A 14348-nucleotide genomic window follows, 5' to 3' on the forward strand; every position below is an offset into this window, starting at 1 on the left:
CTACATTTCATTCTGTTCTGTATTTTCCGTGTTACGTTGATTCCAAGCTATCGCTCATCCCTGTCTAAAGTCTGGCGTTGAGACTGGCAGTATCTCCTTAAATAAATAAAATAAATAAATATAATGCGAAGGTGCGGCACTTTCTACATGTACCTGGACCCGTACAAATGCTGCACGTTAGATATTAATCAACGGAAGACATTTAAAAAATTATTTATTGGGCATGTTAATGCTTCCTTCAACGCAGAAGGAGGTTAAATCTAAGGAAAACATAGTATCTGTCTGGTTACGGATGCGGTATTTTGCTTTCATTTAATCTCGCTACTTATCATTGAGGAGAGGCTGTTCTTGAGGTGGAGGGTCGTCGTCCTGAAGTGAGCGCGCGTGTACCCTGCATGGTAGAAAGGACGGGAAATTAACAAAACTTGGCAGTCAACCAGAGAAATACACACTGTATCACTTGCTGCAGAACAATTTGGCGATGTTATAGCTAGTTCTGCGACAAATTTATGTGATGTCGGTTCGTAAAAAGGTGCTGAAGAAACACTGTGTGGCCTTTGGGTGCAGCAACAGTACGCAGAAATTGCTCTTGGCTGTACCAACATAAATGTGGGTCAGCTGCGGCTTGTGATGTATACGCACCACAACTGTGAGCATCTTGGGAACTACTTCGGCTGTGTCGACTTCCACTCGACAAAGGGCAGTAGTGTCTGTGGATTGCCAGCGTGAATTGGAAAATCCTCTCACTGTATGATTACTCAGCGTTGAAATGAGCATAGGAGTGTTCGTGTACGTGCAAACCAATGCATCCCCGAGAAATCCAAGTGCCAGTCATTAGAGTGCTTTAGTTGAGCGTGTTTACGCTCCGCTAAGCCTTTCGCTCCGCTAAGTCTCCGCTAAGTTTTTCGCTCCGCTAAGCGGAGCGGAAGCGCGAATGCGCATGCGCCATCCGCTTAGCCGTAAGCGGGATAGCGGAGCGAGGAACACGGTCCGCTTAGAAGGTGCCTGAGCGGAGCGTGCCGCACAGCACTTTGGCTAGCGTTGGCGTCAGAACGGATTGGATTGGATGCAGAAAGCAAGCGCGCTGGCTAACACGTGGCGTTCCCCAAGACGGCGCTTTATTTTCCATTGGATAAAATGGACCGGTAACGCATTACAAGCGCACGTCTAGATACTTCATGGAGAATTAAGTTATATATATATACATATACGTTTTACTGTATAAGAGTGATCATAAAGTGTTTTTATTTTCTTGCATTATCCTGAATTTAGCCAGGGGGCGCTGCAACTACGACAGGTCCGCTCCGCCACGCTAAACGTATAACTAAAACGTGAAAATCGCTCGCCGCTCCCCTGTGGCTTAGCGGGGCAGCTCGGAGCGGAGCGTACCGTAAAGACGCTCAACTAAAACACTCTATTATAGAATATTTGCATCAGTTACCGGCATAGTTCTTGTACATTTCATGCCTGCTATGTCATGACTGTGTTGGCCTCCGGTATGATGGCACATATCCCAATAAAAAAATTCACCACACCGTATCTGTTTTTTATAATTCACATTTATATTTATCATTTATCATTTGCACCAGAGCGCTTCCTTCTCAGGGAGGGCACGAGTTCAAGAACAAATGTATAAAAGCATGATAAACTATACTTGCGCAAAGATTGAATAAGTAAGCATGGCGATTGGCATTCTATGTCATTAGGGAGTGTTCCTCTTTGTCACGCAATCAAATGGGCATTGCTAACACACGTCCCATTTTTGGATCTGGTACTCCTCACTGTTTTTTTGCATCAATCGGTCGCCATAAGTGAACTAAGATGAACAATCTAAATCCGGCACACAGCTCGTCGTGCCAATGCATGGTCAAGTGGGACACGCACACTGGTCTCTTGAGTGAATTATGACGCTCCCCTAGGCGCCAGCTGAGGCACCGGCCAGTCTGCATGCCCCGTGTACATTTGACCAAATATACACATGACCAAAAGAAGACTACACTACCCCTGACAGACATGAGACAAATTTTGGGTATCTCTAACTAAGCCGGCTTTCACTGCCTGAGTGCCTTTCTCAATTCACTTGTGGACTGCTATGCACATATATTTCCAGCAAACATAAAGCAGGCAGCATATGCATAACAGTTCCCAACTGAATTGGGAAAGGCAAGGAGGCAAGCGAGGCTTGCTTGGCTAAAGATACCACCAAATTTGTCCAGTGTATCAAAGGCAGTGTGCTGTATTCCTTTCACATGTGGTCAAATGTACATAGGGCAGCCTGGCCGTTGCCTAAATATGTACCTGTGAAATCACCATATTTCACTCAAATGACCAGTATGCAGCTCTGACTTGGCCATGCATTGCCGCAATGGGGCTTCAGGCCTGATTAAGATGGTTTATCTGTTTCCAACCATGGTTGTAAATTGGCAAGAGAAATCAGTTAGGCACACCAAATAAATAACAAGACGTGTGAATCAGCCCCCATTATCAATGTATTAAGAAAGGGGTCCTTTCTAGATGATAAGGGATAGAAATTACTCTGTGCCTACTTATTTTTTTTTCAATGCAAACACCGTTTATCTTGATTTTATGCCTTTGTATTACCTATGCTTTGCCACTAAAATAAACTGGTGCACAACACAGGCGACATCCCGTGCTATTTTGTAAATCCTTCCATCAGCTTAAACAGTTAGTTGTAAGCCGAGGTCACGTTGTATGATCTTCCTTCCCTCCCTCTGTAAAATTTGTCATGAAAACTTACATGAACTGACCTGCAAACTCAAACGGAAACTTCAAGTTTCACCTAGTGGACACGGCTGGTTGTCAGAAATGCACAAAAACAGTGATCGGTCTCTGTTGGCATCCTGTAATGTGTGAAAACTAGCTCCGACATAGCTGCAGTAGACACAGACTCACAGCTTCTACAATGCCTACCTGCATGAATGGGGGTAGCTTGCATATAATATAAAGAAAAGGAGAGAAAACACAGCAAGCTTACCAGAAAACACCTCACTGCTGAAGTAACCGCAGCACCATGAGCATTTTACACATTATGGTGTCTGAAGAGTTAGATCTACGGAGCAAGCAAAACACAAAGTGTGCCATTTGACCTTGTCTCCACATCTGGGTGAAAGCAGAGGCAGATAACTGCGGCACAATGGCAGCACATCTGCTTCTCCCTGTAGTAACCCTACCAGATGTGCTAAAGCAGGGAGAACTTCTATGCCGGAAGAGCAGTGCGGCAGCATCACTAGCCTTTTCGCACTGGCCTTTTCGCACTGGCTTGGCACATGTACTACGCGAGAGTGTGACGCAGCATTTGCGCTAAGCAAGCTCATTAAGACAACGCGTCACAGTCGCCTTGATGCAAAGTATACTGCATAGTCTAAAGTTCGACGAAAACTCGTCAGACGAGGGTGACACATTGTCAAATAAACTGGCAGTCGCCTAAGGTTCAAAAGAAAATGAAGCATAAGATGACGTTTCGAGACTGCTATGGAACCTTGTTCACAATGAAGATGAGCGCAAGAGGGGGCGATTATTTGTGTGTTAGGTGGGGCACAGTGCAGTATACTGAAACGCAGACAAGGCGAACCAAGAGGGCAGAAAGTGGAAGCGCCGAAGGAAATCTGACAAAATCTGCACACGATGCAGTTTTCTGCGCGCTCATAATGTGGCACCAGCTTCTGGCTCCAACCGCTGCGGCGAAGGGGTATTTAGCGCACCGGTTGTCGGTGCGTTGCCTTTGCACGTGAGTGATCTTTTTGGAACTGCCACAGTCGTTATGCAGCGTCGACAGTACGCAAGAGATGATTACTCCAAACTGCTACCTTTGTGTCGGCCCTGTGGCAAAACAGCATGAGTGTGTCGCTGGCGGGTGGAAGGAACAGAAAAACGTGGTTGCCCACGACACCGCATCACGCTTTCCTTTCCACCCCGACGTAGGACGGTCCCGTGCTTTGGGGCGCACGGAGTGTGACAGCCCTTCCACATATTCCGTACGAATAAAGTTGACGTTCACAGTGCTATTTAGAAACATGACACTTCTCGTGAGCTCATCGACATAGGCTTTGCGTCTTGAAAAGAGTGACGCGATAGTTTTGATACATATCCTGTATTCTCTGAAAAAATCATGAAAATCCGCCATCCTTTTCCCACTTTCTGTTGTAGGAAACATTCAAGCCGTGAAAAGAGAAGCACGCACATTTGAATTTGAAAAGCGTCGTTTCTATTTGCGGATATAGTCCACGAGACAGTACCACAAAGGAGGACGACATACTCTTCTAAAAGCTCGGCCTCGTGAGAGCCGCACCAGACCGGACGTCTGCTGTGGGCAGTGTAAAATTTCAATGCCCACGCGCTGTAATTTTCACCTTCTGTATTCCGCAGTATCGTCCTCAGATGAGCGAACTTGTGGTTTAATTATTTATTTAATTTATTTAACATGCCCTCAAGGTAATGGCATTTGACAGGACACTTTAAAAAAAGAAAAGATAACGGAGACAGAAAGTAACAGTATACATGAGTGAAGAATACCGTATGCTATCCAATTACACTGTTATCCAATGTGTTTCTGAACAGATAATGGTCCTTGATAGCGGTTATCTCTACTGGAAGACGATTTCACTTTTCGGAGGCCAGGAGTATGAATGACTGTAAAAAACTGTTAGTTTCCACAACTATGTGCCACCTTCATGAGGATGGTCTAATAAAGTCGAAAGAAAATGTAGGGGTAAGACAAGCTGATTTTGGAGTGGAGAGTGCGCATATACTAGTTGGAAGATGCTTTGAAAACTACATGCCTCCCATTGAAGGCCAGAGATGGGAATTCAAGGCTTTTTTTCATTGCAGGTATGCTTAATTTTCAGTTGTAATCTCCGAGGAGGAAGCAAACAGAGTTATTTGCGATCATTTCTGACGAGTGAATTTCTAACGGTACCTGTACGTAGTTGACTTTATATTTCCCTTGACTGCAATGCCTCATCGCTGCAGCTGCATTGCGATGAGGGCGAAATGCGGAAACCTTCTTGTATATAAATTCAGCTGCCCGTTAAGAGACCGCAGGTGTTCAAAATTATTTCCTATTTCTCTACAACAGTCTCCCCTATAGTATAATGCTACCTTGATATCTTTATTGGAATAAGTAAATTAAACAAAAAAAAACACAAGAAAGAGCGCTAAACTTTTATCTGTTTATTTCGTGACAGCTGTGAAACCTTTTAAGCAAAGTGAAAAAAAAAAACAGCAAGCACAGCTCATGCTTCTCGGTATGCACGGGCTGGTGTATAAGGAAGCTTAAATTATTTGCGTAATAACTCTATAGACGGCGAGCTTACACACATCTCTATAAATTTTGCTATGACATGACCTCATGCTATTTCGTCTTACAAGCAGATGATTATCCATGTGACCGGTGATGCATACCAGTTCATTTCCGTGATGGAGTCCGAATACTCTCAGGGCTGGCCGCGTGGCTACTGCCAAAGCTGTTTCGCTGCTCAGCCAATACGAGAGCTCAGTTAGCTACTCTGTAAACAATGAGACCCAATATAACAACGGGTTCACAATATGCGCATACAATGGCCACGCTCGGTGCACGTGGTCTCTTTCAGCCTCCTGAACAGCTCGTCGCTTATTATTACCCCTTCCTTGCACCACGATGAGATTACTTTGATCGCTTGTCATATAAGACTGGATCAAACGAAAACGGAACAGTGCTCAGAAAAATGCATGAACCACGTTTGTTAAAACATAATCCCCTCGGACATCAGAAACACGAAAAAAATGACATATCAGCCCTTCTTTATAATGGTACTCAACTTCATACAAGATTCAAGATATTATACGATTCAATGTCTACAACTCAGGGTGTTCCGGTTTAATTTGACCTACCTTATACGTTAGCTCTGTTAGTGGTGGAGAACATTGCATTTGGGCGAGTCTGTTGAAAGAGTGGTTTCTTTTTTGCCCTCAGCTGTCTGCCATTGCTTTTATTCACATTATTTTACGAGCAGTTGGCAATAACGGAGCATGATGCTAGCTATTCCTTCTCAGGTGTAAAGAGCAAAAGTATATTATTAGTGTATTTGCCTTCCACTGAACTTAACTCTGGTTCATCTTGTTAATTCTGTTCACTGAGGGAATGTAAGGAAATTCTTAGGCGGCTAAGTTATATCCTGATGCGCCAGTGATTCGTTATAGAGGCATCTCCGACTGAAGAGCAGGTGAGAGAGAGTGGAACCCAAAATCTTGCCCTTCAGAAGCAGTGAATTTACATAAAAGCGCGGAACAGAAGTTTCTCACGCAAAACGCGCAGCGTTAACGGGCCAACGCCCATATTATGAATGAAGCTAAATTGGCACAGCTCGGGTGTAGTTGATTTATCATAGACGGCTGGGCCGCAGTGAAAACAATCGATCTGTTCTCGCAAACTGCGGATATGGGACCGCATTTTCTATTGGTGAACGTTGCTAGACGTATTCTGCTGTTTTGAACAGGAACCGTGGACAAGTCTTCGTGGTAAAATCTCGGACCATGGCCCAAGTACCATTGCCGCTCAGACTCTTCTCGGACCCATGTTGTCGAATGTGGTCAGGAGTAGAAGGTATATCGGTGACAGACGCCGCGGCGATGCATGTTCGACGGACTGAACAGAGCAGAAACTGATACATGGAGGTGCATCACAAATTTTATTGAGGAGCGAATAAGGTCTGGCGGCTGCCAGCCACGAGAATAGTAGCTCATCTAAGCGCTTAAGGCTTTATCATTTTTTTCTTCTTTTTTGCAAGGTGATATACGGGGCAGGCGATCAGAAATAAAATGTAAGTACTATGGCAGAAGAGGAAACCGAAGACGATAGGATGTAATATGTGGGCTCGTGGTGCTGCAGGTGGAAGAATACAAGTGTCAGTGATATATATCCTGCCCACCAGTCCTTAAGAAACAATTAGGAACTAATTTAGCAATTAACAATTACAATTAGGGGCAGGGTGTTTTTTCAAGCTGCACTTGCAGCTTTTCTTCCCTGTCTCCCCCAATCTATTGGAAATAAAGATATATTCATTCATTCAAATGAATAATCAAGGCCAATTTTCCTGTATCACGTGACATGTACCATGTTCTGCTCTTGACGCACGCGACACGGACCCGGGCGAAACATTTATTTACGATTTCATTCAATCACGAGCTTATCAAGGCAATTATTAGGATACATCTTATCTAAAGTGGCGCTGAGCACTAAACTTCTTAAGAGGATTATGTCAACCATAGCAATAGATGGAATCGGAAATTTCAGCTTGTACTGCTGTTTGACTGTTTGAGAGCAATATATTCGGAGGGACTCTAACTTAACTGCTGTCACCAATTCTTTTAGACAGAAGCATAGAGTTTCATATTAGTATACCTAGAGGGAAATCTGGCGCTGCGATCGTTCAACCATCATGGGAATGATGGGAAGTACAGGCTTCGGATTGGCATTCTATTGACTGCAAACTAGTCTACAAGTATTTTTTGGCAGTTTTGGTTCCGCTCCAAGCGCAATTGCTATAACCTGCAGTGGGACAGTGCAACGCAAAGCTCTCTGCTTTTGTTATGTTGCTCGAAGTGGCGATACCGCGGTGGGCCGGCGACTGGGACGATGTTTGTGTTGCGGTGTGGCGTCGAAGCCCTGACGAGAAAGCGACGGCATCGTAAACTTTGAAAGAACATGTTTTGAGCGTTTGGACCTTGGTTTGTTAAGTGTGTTAGGTTAACAATGTAGCGTTACGTGCTTTATGAAAATTCAGAATAGGAAAAAGAAGGCACTACTGACACAAGACAGTTGTACTTCTAGTGGCTTGACAATCAAATTTTATTGAGAGCTTCATTATGCATTGCTTGTTAATGGGCTCATTGAAATGCTTTAGGACTTTGAGAACACAAACTTAGTTGTGGTAGGAAAGGTTGGTGCTCCCTGGCTGTAGTCTAGTGTCGCAAAATGGGTAAGTGCAAAGCCACGCCATAACACTTCGGAAGCGGTACGTAAATATAACATATGATGACGAAATACTCGTAGGAGGCCAATAGCGTCCTAACTAGCACTGCAGCAGATGTGTTTAAAAGTACTTGAAGACGTTCAGCAATCGTGACAGCCGACACAGCCTTTCGAAAGAGCGAGAGAGTTCGCAAGTGCCTGTCGTCTGCGAGAAAAGTCTCGCGTTTGCAGCGAGCAGGCGTCGTAGCAGACGACAATTGTAGCATTCCGCTCAAGGGCGCAACACTTTCTCACAATACAATATTTTTTTTCCAGAAATACTTGATGAGTATTTTTATATAAGTACATGCACGGTTGCTATTGCTGTTGCAAAAATAAATTAATAATTACTCTTTGGCGTTAAATCGGGAACAGAATCGCACAAGTATGCATACCCTGGTGTGTCCTAGTAGCAAGCCATAGTAACCATGCTTCCATCTCAAAGTCATACAAAGTTTATGTAGCATGTTGTACATTATATAACATACTAAAGAAATAAAATTAGATTTTACGCCATAATATTTGAGTATAGCTTTGTTTACTGCGCTGCAAGCAAACGCCACTAGTCTAAAGATCGAAGTAAATCCGAAGCCTGTACTTCCCATCATTCCCATGTAGGTTGAGGCAACGCTCATGAGAACCCCCGTAGACACTAGCGCCGCATTTTCCTCTAGGGTATTTATTTAGAAACTCTATGGACAGAAGAAACAAATACACTGAAGGCGAGCATGTTATATATTTTCCGGGATTGCATTTAGCTGTGGTCAATAACGTAGCAGTGACACTGGCGGGTTTTCACAGAACCGCACAACATTAGGCGAGGTCAAGCTAGTTGAGAATTTTGAGGATCATTGCACCCCATTTCATGATGCCCAACAATATTTTTGGATACGACAACCCAAATAAACATAATGATAAAAAGAAAGGAATATCACGACACAAATTAGATGGGAGATGATGAGCAAGGAACAGGAGAAATATTTCTTTCTCGGAACGACGGAGGCGCAGTCCCGGTAAAGGGCAACAGAGCACGAACTTGATCGCTACACATCATTTGTTTGGATCGCACCGCTGGTACGATCTGTTGGGAACTCGGCGCTGACGCCCGTGGTTGTACCTGGGTCGCAAGCCCCAAGGGTAGCGTTGGCCTGGCGGCCTGGGGTACAACTGGAAGCATCCGAAGGTCCCGGCAAAGCATGAGTCGACTGGTAACAACGAAACAACTTGTTTATTTTAACATCGCAAAGAGTTGGCGGTCAGGTTTGACCGTAGTAGAGAGACGGGAGAGCACTTCACTCAACAGAAGAAATCGGAGCCCTCCTCTTGGCGTCCGGGGGCAGCTGTTTTTATACTCTCGCAGTTGAGGGCAAGAAGGAACCCCTCGAAAGACGAGCACGTGAATGTACAATGGGCTAATGGTGACGCACACTGTCGTAGCGATGCCGTAGCACCATGTCGAGCACGATCTCGTAGCACTCTGTCGTGGCGCTGCCGGTCGGACACAATGACTGTAATGAGAGGATGGTCCCTGCTTTGGCATCGCCTGTTTCGGGCACAATGACTGGAACGATATCCCTGCTTTGGCATCGCCTGTTTCGGGCACAATGACTGGAATGAGATCCCTGCTTTGGCATCGCCTGTTTCGGGCACAATGACTGGAATGCGAGGATGATCCCTAGGCGGTCGCATCGCCGCAGTCGCGCCTGGAAACACCTGGCGATGAGTGTTGCGGCGACGACGATCGGGCCAAAATGTCTGCCGCCCCGCCGCAGTCGCGCCGGCAAAACCACGTGTCGCAGGCGAAACGCAACAGACCGCCCCGCCGGGGGAAGGAGATCCCGATGGACAGGGGACTGCATCCGCTGTCCGGAGGGATGTCGCTCGATGATGCTCATAACCGAAGTCGGGCGTCCCTCGACGTTTCTTGAGCGCAGCGCACAGAGAAGGCCTCGTTCTCTTGTTCAGGTTCGCACGGGACACTGCAAAGTGACTTCGGGAGAGTTCACATTTTTGTTCTCGTTCCCGGTAAGCGTTAGAACTACGCTGAAACTCAACCGCTCAGTCAGCAAGCACGGCACAACCCTCACTAAGCCCTGCCAGGCTCTTTCCCCTTTTTATACCACTGCCTAGTTCCTTACAGTAGTCTAGCATCACTCAGAACGCGTCCACAAATTGAAAACTTGCACTAGAAAGCATATCATCACTTTGAAACACTAAACAAAAGCAATATGTTAAAAAAAATCCTGCCTCAGGAAAAAAAACATCAGTAACAAACAATTTTGAGGCTGATTCCTACGTTAGGGGCTTCGACTTAAGCCATCGGCGTTACCGTTGAGACTCCCCTTTTTGTAACGCACCTCAAAGGAATATTGTTGTAAAGCGAGGCTCCAGCGCAGGAGGCGGCCATTTTTGGGAGAGATGGTCTGCAGCCATTGGAGAGGGCAGTGATCCGTCTCAATGATAAACCTCGAGCCGGCTAGATAGCATGACAATTTCTGAACGGCCCACACGAGACACGCACACTCTTTCTCGGTGGCGCTATACGCCTGCTCACGACTGGTCAGCTTACGACTAGCATACAGGACGGGGTGTTCTACTTCTCCATTTTCCCGTTGGCACAGTACAACGCCCATGCCTCGCTCACTAGCATCGCACTGAACAATGAACCCTTTTGTATAGTCTGGCGATCGTAGCACAGGCTGGCTTGTTAGGGCACTCTTTAGGGCGCTAAAAGCTCTTTCCTTTGTCTCGTCCCAGACGACTGTTTGAGGCTCTGTCTTTCTTAGAGCATCCGTCAGGGGAGCCGCGATATCAGAGTACCTAGGGATGTACCTCTGATAGTAGCCGGCGACACCTAAGAACGACCGAATATCGGTCTTTGTGCGCGGTTGCGGAAAGTCTCGCACAGCGGCCACTTTTATTTCAGAGGGGCGGCGACGACCCTGACCAATCACGTGACCGAGGTAGACAACCTCGGCCTGTGCTAACTGGCACTTAGGAGCCTTGACTGTCAAGCCCGCTTCGCGCAGGCGGGTTAGCACTGCCCGCAAGTGTGCCATATGCTCAGACCAGGATGCGGAGAATATCGCTACGTCGTCTAGATACGGTAAAGCGAATTCTTGCTGTCCCCGCAACACTTTATCCATGAGACTTGAAAAACAGTATGGCGCGTTCTTCAAACCAAAACTCAACACTTTAGGACGGAATGTTCCCATTGGTGAAATGAACGCCGCATACCTACTAGCCTCTTCTGTAAGTGGAACCTGCCAATAACCCCTGACAAGATCTAGGGTGGAAATAAACTGAGCGCTACTAACTTTCTCAAGGCGCTCCTCGATGTTAGGGATCGGATAAATTTGATCCTTAGTGATGGAATTAAGCCTGCGGTAGTCGACGCAAGGACGAGGTTCCTTGCCCGGTACCTCAACTAAAATCAAAGGGGAGGTATAATCACTCTCACCTGCCTCAATAACACCGAGCTGTAGCATTTTCTTTACCTCAGCCTCCATAATATCGCTCTGGCGGGGTGACACCCGATACGCCTTGGATCGTACTGGCTCTGTGGAGGCAAGTTCTATATCATGAGTAAGTACAGAAGTCCTACCAGGCCTCTCAGAGAACAGACCTTGAAACTCTTGTAATAGCTGGTGTAGTTCGGTTTTCTGCTCGGGCGACAGCGGTGCTTTACTGATAAGGTCACTAATGACTTGACCGGTGTCTTCCCTGTTCGTCACTGAGCCTAGTCCTGGAAGCTCGACCGGAAGCTCTTCAGGAACGTTTACCATCATGCACACCACTGCTTCCCTTTGTCTATAAGGTTTGAGCAGATTACAGTGGTAAACTTGCTGTGCTTTCCGCTTTCCAGGCAGACTTACCACGTAGTTAACGTCCGACAGTTTCTGAACAATTCGTGCTGGGCCCTCCCACTGCACGTCTAGTTTGTTGTTTAGCGATGTGCGCAATATCATGACCTCATCGCCAACCTCAAAACGACGGGCCCTGGCTGTCCGATCATAATAAACCTTGGCCCTCTGCTGGGCCTTTGTCATTGCTTCACCTGACAACTCCTGTGCCCTTCTTAAGCGTTCGAGGAGCTTAAGTACGTACTCCACCACGACTGGGTCGTCGCCCCTACCTTCCCACGATTCTCGAAGCATGCGAAGCGGAGATCGAAGCGAGCGACCGTACACCAGTTCAGCTGGCGAAAACCCCGTAGCCGCATGCGGCGCGGTCCTTAAAGCAAACATCACCCCAGGCAGACACAGCTCCCAGTCAGTTCGATGTTCAAAACACAACGCTCTCAACACGCGCTTCATGACGGAGTGGAGCTTCTCAACGGAATTCGACTGTGGGTGGTACACTGAGCTGTGTAACAGCTTTACCCCACACCTTTCGAGAAAAGTTGTCGTCAAAGCGCTAGTAAACACTGTGCCCTGATCTGATTGAATTTCTGCAGGAAAACCAACTCGCGCAAATATGGACAGTAGTGCATTAACTATCTCAACTGAGCTGAGTTCTTTAAGCGGCACTGCTTCAGGGAACTTTGTCGCTGGGCAGATCACAGTCAAAATGTGTCTGTACCCCGTGGCTGTTACCGGCAGAGGTCCCACAGTATCAATAACGAGCCGTCTAAAAGGCTCCGTAATGATAGGTACCAATTTCAACGGCGCCCTCGATTTGTCCCCTGGTTTGCCCACCCGCTGACAAGTGTCACATGTCCTCACGAAATGGTCTGCGTCCCGAAAACACCCTGGCCAATAGTACTCTTGCAAGAGACGGTCCTTAGTTTTCTTAACTCCTAGGTGTCCGGACCACGAACCCCCGTGTGACAAGCGCAACAGATCCTGACGATAGCATTGAGGCACGACCAGCTGATCGAACTCCACTCCTCTGCGGTCTAGATACTTCCGGTACAGGACTCCACCCCTTTCCACAAAACGCGCAGTTTTCCTGGCGATACCTTCTTTGACATTGCAGCGCACGTTTTCCAGGCTGCCATCCTTTTTTTGCTCGGCTATCAAAGCCGACCGGCTGACTTTTAGCAACCTATCAAGTCCGTCTGACGTAGGCGCGATGAGCAAATCAGTAGATAGCTCTTCTAACTTTCCCGAATCGGGATTTTCCTCTCCAGTATCTGGCGCCTTCAACGCTACAGACTCAATTTTATTCAGTTCGGGCGTGCTCTGAATATCAGCTTGCTGCGCCTCTGACCCTTTTTCGTTGTTTGATAACGTCGGCCCCGCAACTACCGCCTTTGCAGCGAGCTCCCGAACCTTCGATCTGGTTAAGGCCTGAACACTAGCTTCACCAAACAAAAGCCCCTTCTCGCGCAGGAGGTGATCGGACCTGTTTGAAAATAGGTACGGGTACTGGGGTGGCAGCATAGATGACACTGCCGCCTCCGTCTCAAGCGCTCCGAAAGGTCCTTCGATAAGCACCTTTGCTACCGGCAGACACACGCTATGAGCTTCCACGGCTTGCTTGATCCACGCGCACTCGCCCGTGAACATATGGGGTTCTACATAAGACGGGTGAACTACATCCATCGTAGCTGCGGAATCGCGAAGCACTCGGCACTCTTTCCCGTTCACGAGGAGGTCTCGCATGTAAGGCTCGAGAAGCTTCATGTTCTCGTCAGTGCTGCCTATTGAAAAAAACACAACTTTTGGTGTTGTTTCCGGACACTGCGCCGCAAAGTGACCCGGCTTCTGGCACGTATAACAAACGCCCGCTCGCCTCATCTCGAACCGCTTTCTGCGTTCGGCTTCGGCTGCCGCCGTCTCTTTACGTTTGGTCGGACTGCTTTCACTTGCATCCTCACTACGCGTGTTCCCCTTTGCTCTCATGGGTGTGAACTTCGGCCTCTCAAACTTCGAGCCAAATTCACCCTTTTGACCGTCCTTAGCTCCGCGAGCTCGACGCGTCACAAACTCCTCGGCTAGCTCAGCGGCTTTAGCCACCGTACAAACGTCTGGCCTATCCAAGACCCAGTATCGCACGTTCTCCGGTAACCGATTATAAAACTGTTCTAGCCCGAAACACTGCAGAACTTTATCGTGGTCACCAAACGCTTTCTCTTCTTTGAGCCACTCCTGCATGTTCGACATAAGCCTATACGCAAACTCTGTATATGACTCACTTTTGCCTTTCTCATTTTCCCGAAATTTCCGACGGAACGCCTCCGCAGACAGCCGGTACTTTTTTAGCAGACTCGATTTTACTTTGTCGAAATCCTCTGCTTCCTCTCTATCCAAGCGAGCGACTACGTCGGCCGCCTCGCCGGGTAACAAAGTGAGCAAGCGCTGTGGCCACGTTTCCCGAGAGAACCCCTGCTTCTCGC

This window comes from Dermacentor variabilis, chromosome 2, assembly GCF_050947875.1.
Source record: "Dermacentor variabilis isolate Ectoservices chromosome 2, ASM5094787v1, whole genome shotgun sequence".
Lineage (NCBI taxonomy): Eukaryota > Metazoa > Arthropoda > Arachnida > Ixodida > Ixodidae > Dermacentor > Dermacentor variabilis.